Consider the following 11160-nt stretch of genomic DNA (forward strand, 5'->3'; position numbering starts at 1 on the left):
CAAAATATAGTCTGGCCCACCACAAGGTCTGAGGGACAGTGGACCGGCCCCCTGCTGAAAAAGTTTGCTCACCCCTGACCTAGAAGCAGGTAGTGGTGCATCCCTTCCTCAAGATGTGCCCACCCCACAATTATTTTGACCCATTTCAATCTGGCCCTGTCACATCACTCAAACTGCTTTTGACATTTTGGTTAAAGACTCTTGTCAAGGAGGGAGGCAGGGATTGAAACGGGGGCTTCTGCATGTGAAGTGGATCCTCTTCAACTGAACCACTGCCCTTTCTATGGCATCTTGTTCCTCAGTTCTAAATGTGTTCTGCCACCCAGGACCAGTTTCTTCACTTGGACCTAGGGGTTCTAGTAGAAAGTATTACAAGTATTACAAGCAAGCAAGATATTTGTCCACCCAACTCAAGAGCATTGACCTATTGCTGATGGGTTAAGTCCACCAGTTGATCTAAACACACAGGTTCCTTGTTAGGAACATCTCTGTCTAACAAGGAACCTGCATGTCCATTTATGGCTAGAGACAGATCTGGGTAACTGCTGGATTTATGTTTCCAAATGTGGGGGTCAGATATTGCTTCTTTGTCCCCTGAATTCTGAGACCTACAACATCTAGCTGCTGAAACGTGAGCATGGGCACTGCCTTAAAGCACTTCTCAAATCATTAAAAGGAGAAGGGGATAGATTATTCAATAAATGCTTTTGAGAAGCTCTTTAAGGCAACCCTCACAGTCCAACTGAAGCAGGACAGAGGGAGTTGTCTTACCGTCTTTGCAAGTCTCCCCACACCCCTCCTTTAAAATCCCAAGATGGAGGGGTAAGAGACTTGCATTGCCATGCATTTGCCTAGTGAGCCCCCCATTCACCTGTCAATCATGTCCCACCCACCCATGAAATTTAGCCCACGAGGGCAATCCTGATAAGCATCTGACGTGTTGAGCAAAAAAAAAAATTCCCCCCTCTGCTTATGTGACAAGGCATACAGATACAACATAGATACTGCTTTAGAATCCACTTTTTTTTCGTTCTTGACTCAAGTTTGCTATCATCATTCACAATATCAGTATGGTAGTACCTTGGTTCTCAGACTTAATCCATCCTGGGAGTCTGTTCCAAAACCAAAGCATTCCAAAACCAAGGCACGCTTTCCCATAGAAAGTAATGCAAAACAGATTAATCCATTCCAGACTTTTAAAAAACAACCCCTAAAACAGCAATTTCACATGAATTTTACTATCTTACAAGACCATTTATCCATGAAATGAAAGCAATAAACAATGTACTGTACTATAAAATAAATAAAACAGTATTGTAGATGATAATTAAAATTAAAAAATTTCTTACCTGCACTGATGATAGTCATTGTTTGGATGGGGGGCTTTTATCCATTTCCACAGTGACACAATCAATCAATCAATCAATCAATCAGTAGCTGAACTGGGATCCACACAGTCACAAAAACAAATTAACTAAAAGAGCCTCAAAACAAAAAATGCAAAATAAATAGCAAAAACAAAAGCACCAAATATAAGCTCCAAATATCACCTGAGAACACCACAATCGGAAATGGAAGGCTTGAATTACAATGGGGGGGATGCAACAGGAAACACAGGGGGACTCAAAACGGAGCATGTTCAGCTTCCGGAAAAAAGTTCGATAACCCCAACACCTACTTCCGGTTTTGCAGCGTTCAGGTTCCAAGTTGTTCATGAACTAAGCTATTTGACAACCAAGGTAACACTGTAAATAAAAACAATCCTTTTATCTGACTCCACTATTCTTTCTGACCGCCGGTCTGAAATTTAACTGTCATTTCCTTGCCTGTCAGTTATGTGTACCCATATAGTTTGTTGTGGTGAATTTCATTTATTCATCTGTATACCTACCTTTGGGCTACCCCCTACCCCCTACTTTGCCTCATTCAGCCTGAATAAGAGTTCTGGAGAACTCAAAAGCTTCCTCGCTATTTTGCAATATTTTTGTTTGGTATTGTCCAGTTGTGCATGTTGAAATTATGCCACTGCTGTTCACAGAACTACCACATGGAGCTGTCCAAAGTGCTGGATAACTTTGCTGCAGATCTGCACGCACTATTTTCTCTGAATACCAACAGAAAGATAGCCCTGCTGGGCCAATACTAAGTGTGAAGTCTCTGTCTTGAATTTGAACATTTCTGGGGAGAGTGGGCAGTAGGCCAATACAAACGTTGTCCCTTCCACTGAGGATCAGTTAAGTATTTGACTAAAGGCAATTATAACATTATAACTTAAAGAACCACAGTTGATTTCTCCCAGCCTTGTTGATGTTCAGTCGTTCAGTCGTGTCCGACTCTTCGTGACCCCATGGACCAGAGCACGCCAGGCACGCCTATCTTTTACTGCCTCCCATAGTTTGGCCAAACTCATGTTAGTAGCTTTGAGAACACTGTCCCTCCATCTTTCCCAACATCAGGGTCTTTTCTAGAGAGTCTTATCTTCTCATGAGGTGGCCAAAGTACTGGAGCCTCAGCTTCAGGATCTGTCCTTCCAGTGAGCACTCAGGGCAGATTTCTTTAAGAATGGATAGCTTTGATCTTCTTGCAGTCCATGGGACTCTCAAGAGTCTCCTCCAGCACCATAATTCAAAAGCATCAATTCTTCAGCGATCAGCCTTCTTTATGGTCCAGCTCTCACTTCCATACATCACTACTGGGAAAACCATAGCATTAACTATACGGACCTTTGTTGGCAAGGTGATGTCTCTGCTTTTTAAGATGTTGTCTAGGCTTGTCATTGCTTTCCTCCCAAGAAGCAGGCGTCTTTTAATTTCATGACTGCTGTTACCATCTGCAGTGATCATTGAACCCAAGAAAGTAAAATCTCTTACTGCCTCCATTTCTTCCCCTTCTATTTGCCAGGAGGTGACAGCACCAGTGGCCATGATCTTAGTTTTTTGATGTTGAGCTTCAGACCATATTTTGCGCTCTCCTCTTTCACCCTCATTAAAAGGTTCTTTAATTCCTCCTCACTTTTTGCCATCAAGGTTGTGTCATCAGCATATCTGAGGTTGTTGATATTTCTTCCGTCAATCTTAATTCCAGTTTGGGATTCATCCAGTCCAGCCTTTCACATGATGAATTCTGCATATAAGTTAAATAAGCAGGGAGACAATAAAGAGCCTTAAATAACTAATGCATATAGGTGAAAAGTAGACAACATTCTGCAAAGGATACGGTATTTGAAATTCACCTCAGACACTTGGTAACCTAAATGTCTCATTATCCTGGTCTAGCAGGAAACATTTCAGGCGTAACTTTTTATTTGTGGAAACAATCCCTTTTAAAAAAGGCAATTGGTCTCACATTTAGAACCATAGAGTCGGAAGGGACCATGAGGGCCATCTAGTCCAACCTCCTGCAGTGCAAGAATTTCAACTAAAGCATCCACCTGCATCCAGGGCAGAGGTTTGATTTCCTGACTCATGAAAAGCCAGCTCATGCTGTAATGGAGGAATGGGGATCCTTGGCATCCAACGTCTGCAGGGCTGCAGATTTCCCCATTAATTCTTTTTGTGCAGGTGAGTTGCCAATTGAAAAGTGTAATCCTCAGGGGCTTAAGCTACTGCTGGTCAGCCTTTAAGGTAAGCCACATGATTTAGCTGGAAATAAGTACTCTAGATAAAGGAGGAGGGATATAAACCCACAATAGGATTGTAGGCACCTTCAACATCAAGGCTCCCACCAAAGTCATCAAATTAGGTTTCAGTTCTTCAGCTCTAAGCCCAATAGAGCACTGGAAAATATAACCAAGAACACCTTGCTTGGACTCCAGTTTGGCTGAGTTCTATAAATCAGAGCTTCTCTCCTTTGTGTTACAGCAGCTGTAAGGATAAAATAACCCCAATAGATCACTTATGGTGGGCTTGGAATAAGGTGGACACTTACTGGGCATTCATTTCTACCAGTATTAGTCAATCATACAGCAACTTCACTCCTGAACCTCTGCTTGCTCTACTATCTATCTTGAGAAAAGGGGTTAAGGCAGAGCCTTCCAAACTGTGCATCATGACACATTAGTGTGTCGTCTGCAGTGTGTAGGTCTGTTGCATGAACGCTCCCTGCGCTGCTCCAGGGACTGGAAAGGGGTTAGTTTAACCTCCGGTTTGCTAGTAAAACTGAATTACTGTGTCACGAAATGATGCATGTCTAAAAAGTGTGCCACCAACATGAAAAGTTTGGGAAGCTCTGGGCTAAGGGGTTAATAAGCCCTGATCCACAGATATCTGGTACTGAAGCAACTGGCAGCTGCTAGATTAGAAACTGCCTGCCACTGGAGGGAATATGGAATTGAGAATCACCCAATCACAGGATTGTAGAATTGGAAGGGACCCTGTAGGTCATCTAGTCTAACCCCCTTGGAAAGGCAGGAATCTCAACTAAAGCATCCACAACAATGGTCATCCAACCTCTGCTTAAAAACTCCCAAGGAAGAAGAGTCCACCAAACAGTTACTGTCAGAAACTTCATGATGTTTAGTCAAAACCTCCTTTCTTGTAACTTGAATCCATTGGTTTGTGTCCTACCATCCAGAGCAGGAGAAAACAAGCTTCTCCATCTTCCATGTGACAACCCTTCAGATATTTGAAGATAGTTATCATATCTCCTCTCCGTCTCCACTTTTCCAGGCTAAACATACCCAGCTCCTTCAAGTGCTTAGTTTCCAGACCCTTGATCATCTGGGTTGCCCTCCTCTGCACACTTTCTAGCTTGTCAACATCCTTTTTAAATTGTGGTGCCCAGAACTGGACACAGTATTCCAAGTGTGGTCTGACTACAGCAGAATAGAGTGGGACTATTACTTCCCTTGATCTGGACACTATACTTCTGTTGACGCAGCCTAGAATAGGCATTAGCTTTTTTTGCTGCTGCATCACACTGTTGATTTTTTATTGAATTTTATACAAATACATAAACAATAACCATCAAACACTTATCCAGCAGTACATCTAAGGGTGCCTGTTTATCCACTGTCTCTTGACATATACCTATACGTTCAGCATTCAAACATATTACTTAGCGTAACCTCTCCAATGAGAATATTGAGCAGTTGGTATAACAAGGTCTTGATTTTGGTCATTAATAGAGTTAAAGAAAGAGGCCCATGTGTCTTGGAAGGTATCTCTATTCAGTACGCCTTTAACTGCCCTCCTGTGTCTGGTGAGACGCTCAACATTGCTGTATCCATATATTATTTTCCCATATAGTCAGGGGTATTTCACTCTGGTTCTTCCATTGGTGAGCTATCGCTAATCGTGCTGCAGTCAGTAAGAAGTCTACTAGTTGTCTATGGTGTAGGGTGAAGCCTAAGTCAATATCCAAAGATAGTAGGGCTAAGGAAGGATTTGGAGAAAGGGGTTGGCCTGTAATTGGGGAATACTCTATTCCAGGCATAGGCAAACTCAGCCCGCCATATGTTTTGGGACTACAACTCCCATCATCCCTGACCACTGGTCCTGTTAGCTAGGGAAGATGGGAGTTGTAGTACAAAAACATCTGGAGGGCCAAGTTTGCCTATGCCTGCTCTATTCCACCGCTCTCCGCTCCGCGGAGAGAGGGGAAGAGCGGAGGACAAGTACAAGTAGTTCCAGAGCTGATGAAGTGGCTGGGCCAAAGCCGAAAGGACGCTCAGCTGCGGATATGCCTGGAAGCGAAAGGAAAGTCCAATGCTGTAAAGAAAAGTATTGCATAGGAACCTGGAATGTAAGAACCATGAACCTTGGAAAGCTGGATGTGGTAAAAAATGAGATGGCAAGAATAAACATTGACATCCTAGGCATCAGTGAACTAAAATGGACAGGAATGGGCGAATTCAGTTCGGATGATTATCATATCTACTACTGTGGGCAGGAATCCCGTAAAAGAAATGGAGTGGCCCTCATAGTCAACAAAAGAGTGGCGAAAGCTGTACTGGGATGCAATTTCAAAAATGATAGAATGATCTCGATACGAATCCAAGGCAGACCTTTTAACATCACAGTAATCTAAATTTATGCACCAACTACCAGTGCTGAAGAAACTGAAATTGATCAATTCTATGAAGACTTACAACACCTTATAGAAATGACACCAAAGAAGGATGTTCTTCTCATTATAGGGGATTGGAATGCTAAAGTAGGGAGTCAAGAGATAAAAGGAACAACTGGCAAGTTTGGCCTTGGAGTTCAAAATGAAGCAGGGCAAAGGCTAATAGAGTTCTGTCAAGAGAACAAGCTGGTCATCACAAACACTCTTTTCCAACAACACAAGAGACGACTCTACACATGGGCAACATCGGCTACAGATGGGCAACATCGAAATCAGATTGATTATATTCTCTGCAGCCAAAGATGGAGAAGCTCTATACACTCAGCGAAAACAAGACCTGGAGCTGACTGTGGCTCAGATCATCAGCTTCTTATAGCAAAATTCCAGCTTAAACTGAAGAAAGTAGGAAAAACCACTGGGCCAGTAAGATACAATCTAAATCAAATTCCTTATGAATACACAGTTGAAGTGAAGAACAGGTTTAAGGATTTAGATTTGGTGGATAGAGTGCCTGAAGAACTGTGGATGGAGGCTCGTAACATTATACAAGAGACAGCAACGAAAACCATCCCAATGAAAAAGAAATGCAAGAAAGCAAAGTGGCTGTCCAATGAGGCCTTACAAATAGCGGAGGAGAGAAGGCAAGCAAAATGCGAGGGAGACCGTGAAAGATACAGGAAATTGAATGCAGATTTCCAAAGAATAGCAAGGAGAGACAAGAGGGCCTTTCTAAACGAGCAATGCAAAGAAATAGAGGAAAATAACAGAATGGGAAAAACCAGAGATTTGTTCAAGAAAATTGGAGATATGAAAGGAACATTTCGTACAAATATTACCACAATTAAGGACAAAAGTGGAAAGGACCTAACAGAAGCAGAAGATATCAAGAAGAGGTGGCAAGAATACACAGAGGAATTATACCAGAAAGATATGGAGGTGTCATACACCCCAGGTAATGTGGTTGCTGACCTTGAGCCAGACATCCTGGAGAGTGAAGTTAAATGGGCCTTAGAAAGCCTCGCTAACAACAAGGCCAGTGGAAGTGATGATATTCCAGCTGAACTATTAAAAATTTTAAAAGATGATGCTGTTAAGGTGCTACACTCAATATGCCAGCAAATTTGGAAAACTCAGCAGTGGCCAGAGGATTGGAGAAGATCAGTCTACATCCCAATCCCAAAGAAGGGCAGTGCCAAAGAATGCTCCAACTACCGCACAATCGCACTCATTTCACACGCTAGCAAGGTTATGCTTAAAATTCTACAAGGCAGGCTTAAGCAGTATGTGGACCGAGAACTCCCAGAAGTGCAAGCTGGATTTCGAAGGGGCAGAGGAACCAGAGACCAAATTGCAAACATGCGCTGGATTATGGAGAAAGCTAGAGAGTTCCAGAAAAACATCTACTTCTGCTTCATTGACTACGCAAAAGCATTTGACTGTGTCGACCACAGCAAACTATGGCAAGTTCTTAAAGAAATGGGAGTGCCGGATCACCTCATTTGTCTCCTGAGAAATCTCTATGTGGGACAAGAAGCTACAGTTAGAACTGGATATGGAACAACTGATTGTTTCAAAATTGGGAAAGGAGTACGACAAGGCTGTATATTGTCTCCCTGCTTATTTAACTTATATGCAGAATTCATCATGCGAAAGGCTGGACTGGATGAATCCCAAACCAGAATTAAGATTGCCGGAAAAAATATCAACAACCTCAGATATGCTGATGATACTACCTTGATGGCAGAAAGTGAAGAGGAATTAAAGAACCTTTTAATGAGGGTGAAAGAGGAGAGCGCAAAATATGGTCTGAAGCTCAACATCAAAAAAACTAAGATCATGGCCACTGGTCCCATCACCTCCTGGCAAATAGAAGGGGAAGAAATGGAGGCAGTGAGAGATTTCACATTCTTGGGTTCCATGATCACTGCAGATGGTGACAGCAGTCACGAAATTAGAAGACGCCTGCTTCTTGGGAGAAAAGCAATGACAAACCTAGACAGCATCTTAAAAAGCAGAGACATCACCTTGCCGACAAAGGTCCATATAGTTAAAGCTATGGTTTTCCCAGTAGTAATGTACGGAAGTGAGAGCTGGACCATAAAGAAGGCTGATCGCCGAAGAATTGATGCTTTTGAATTATGGTGCTGGAGGAGACTCTTGAGAGTCCCATGGACTGCAAGAAGATCAAACCTATCCATTCTCAAAGAAATCAGCCCTGAGTGCTCACTAGAAGGACAGATCCTGAAGTTGAGGCTCCAGTACTTTGGCCACCTCATGAGAAGAGAAGACTCCCTAGAAAAGACCCTGATGTTGGGAAAGATGGAGGGCACAAGGAGAAGGGGACGACAGAGGATGAGATGGTTGGACAGTGTTCTCGAAGCTACTAACAGGAGTCTGGCCAAACTGCGAGAGGCAGTGAAGGATAGGCGTGCCTGGCGTGCTCTGGTCCATGGGGTCACGAAGAGTCGGACACGACTGAACGACTGAACAACAACAAGCTCTATTCCAAAGGTTTTTTACATGGGGGCATTACCACCAAACATGAATTAATGAACCAAGCTTTCTGCAGCCCTTCCAACTTAAAGGGGAAAGGGAGGGTTCACACTGTTGACTTATGTTCAGCTTGTGGTCTCCTAAGACCCCTAGATTCTTTTCACATGTACTGGCAAGCCAGGTGTCCCCCTTCTCATATTTGTGGAGCTGGTTCTTCCTGCCTAAGTGTAGGATCTTACATTTGTCCCTATTAAATTTCAGTTTGTTAGTTTGGGCCCAATACACTCTCTCTCTCTCTCTCTCTCTCTCTCTCTCTGTGTATATATATATCCCACCTTTTTATCTATGGTCTTAAATCATTCTGTTGTTGTCTTGTCACTGCATCCAGCCATTTATTAAATAAATACAATATAATGATATTATCAAAAGGCCAGGCCTTCTGAGAAGGAGATGTGCTCTGTGTCAGGCAGACCTGCTTCTTACTCAGCATTTGAATTATGAGTAAGGCTAGCAAATGACACATGAAAAATTGAAATTGTAAAAAAAAGAGCCATGAAGGCATCTCCCATGCCCACTTGGTAATACAGCCAGGTGGCAAAATACCACAGGCAAGATCTAATGAACAAACAAGCTTTGATAACCAGGTATGACTGTCTGATTCATGATGACAAGTGTGGCTACAAAACCTCCCACAGAAGGGAGGTCTATTTCTTCTGAGCAAAGTTCACTGATGCTGCTTTGACAGCTGAGGGACTGACCTACAGTACTTATTCAAAGATTTCTCTCATTAAAAAAAAATAGTGACAGATTTGACTTAAGTTGTTTTGGTCTGTGCTTATTCCTCCGCTTGCTTTCTGGCAACTCTGTTAATTTCTCATTTAGAGCCAATGCCCAGCAGTGTTAGAAACTGAGATATGAAAGCTAGGAGCTAAATGGCACCTTAAACTTAGGTTATGGGCGCAACAACCAGGTTGACAACTTAGATTCAATGTAAGGAATGAAATAGCTATAACTGAATACTTGGAAGTAAAGAATGAGAAACAGGCAGTGTTAATATTTTACTTCCATAAAGGGAATTAAGACCAGTATGATTGTGAATAACACATTCTCAGAAAAATGTTAAGATATCAAAGGGGACCAGACAAGGATGTCCCTTATCCCCATTGCTGTTTATATTAGCTCTAGATATGTTGGCATGAAGAATAAGAAATAATTATGATATAAAGGGGATAAAGGTGGGACAGGTAAAGGTAAAGGGACCCCTGACCATCAGGTCCAGTCGTGTCCGACTCTGGGGTTGCGGCGCTCATCTCGCTCTATAGGCCGAGGGAGCCGGCGTTTGTCCGCAGACAGCTTCCGGGTCATGTGGCCAGCATGACAAAGCCGCTTCTGGCTAACCAGAGCAGCGCACGGAAACGCCGTTTACCTTCCCGCTGGAGCGGTCCCTATTTATCTACTTGCACTTTGACGTGCTTACGAACTGCTAGGTGGGCAGGAGCTAGGACCGAACAACAGGAGCTCACCCCGTCGCAGGGATTCAAACCGCCGACCTTCTGATCGGCAAGCCCTAGACTCTGTGGTTTAACCCACAGCGCCACCTGGGTCCCTCAAAGGTGGGACAGCAGAGCTATAAATTGAAGGCCTTTGCATATGATGTTGTGTTACCATTAGAGGAACCTTTGAATAGTGTTCCTGAAAGTACTGGAAGAAACAAGGCAGCATTATTATTATTATTATTATTATTATTATTATACTCCGCCCATCAGGCTAGGTTTCCCCAGCCACTCTGGGTGGCTTCCAGCAAAATATAAAAATAATAAAATGTCAAACATAACAAATTTCCCAATACAGGGCTGCCTTCAGAAAAGTTATGCAGGTTGGAAAAGTAGCAGGTTTTAAAATAAACAGAGGCAGAACTAAAATGTTAGTGAAAAATATGGATGTGCAGTCAAAAAATGAACTACAAACATTGAGTAGGTTGACAATAAAGGGTGAAATATATTGGAGTATGGCTAACAACAAAAATACCCAATATATTTCAATACAATTATGTTAAGGTTTGGAAATAAATTTTAAATTTTTTAAAGCCCCCCGAGCTGCAGAGATTCAGGTCTGAGAGAAGGAGAGACCTGAGTACACGCAGGAGGAGTGCTTGCCTTCAGGTGAAACAGGGAGGTGAGTTGCCGGGGGATCGGGACCGGCCGTTGCCCCGACAAAAATAAAAGGCTGTCGGACCCCGCCCCAGGCTGTGGGAACAGGAGCAACATTGCTGCAAGCTAGATCCTGCCTGAGACCCTTTACCTGTCCTTGCCTGGTTTCCTCACATAGCTGTCAACCTTTCCCTTTTTTCTGCGGGAAATTCCCTTATTATAGCAGTGGGGAACAGCAGGGAGGGTTGACAGCTACCTGCCCCGTGTTCTGCCTTGGCTCTGTTGGACTGACTCCTCGCTGTACCTTCGGATTCTGGACCGGACCTGGCCTCGTCTCTCGGATTACCTCCAGGCCCAGCACAGGAAGAATATCAGCAATAAAAATGAATGTCTTACCTAAGATGTTATTTTTATTTCAAGCTGCTCCAATAATCAACAATACAGGCTACTT

The sequence above is a fragment of the Lacerta agilis genome, chromosome 16, assembly GCF_009819535.1.
Source record: "Lacerta agilis isolate rLacAgi1 chromosome 16, rLacAgi1.pri, whole genome shotgun sequence".
Classification (NCBI taxonomy): domain Eukaryota; kingdom Metazoa; phylum Chordata; class Lepidosauria; order Squamata; family Lacertidae; genus Lacerta; species Lacerta agilis.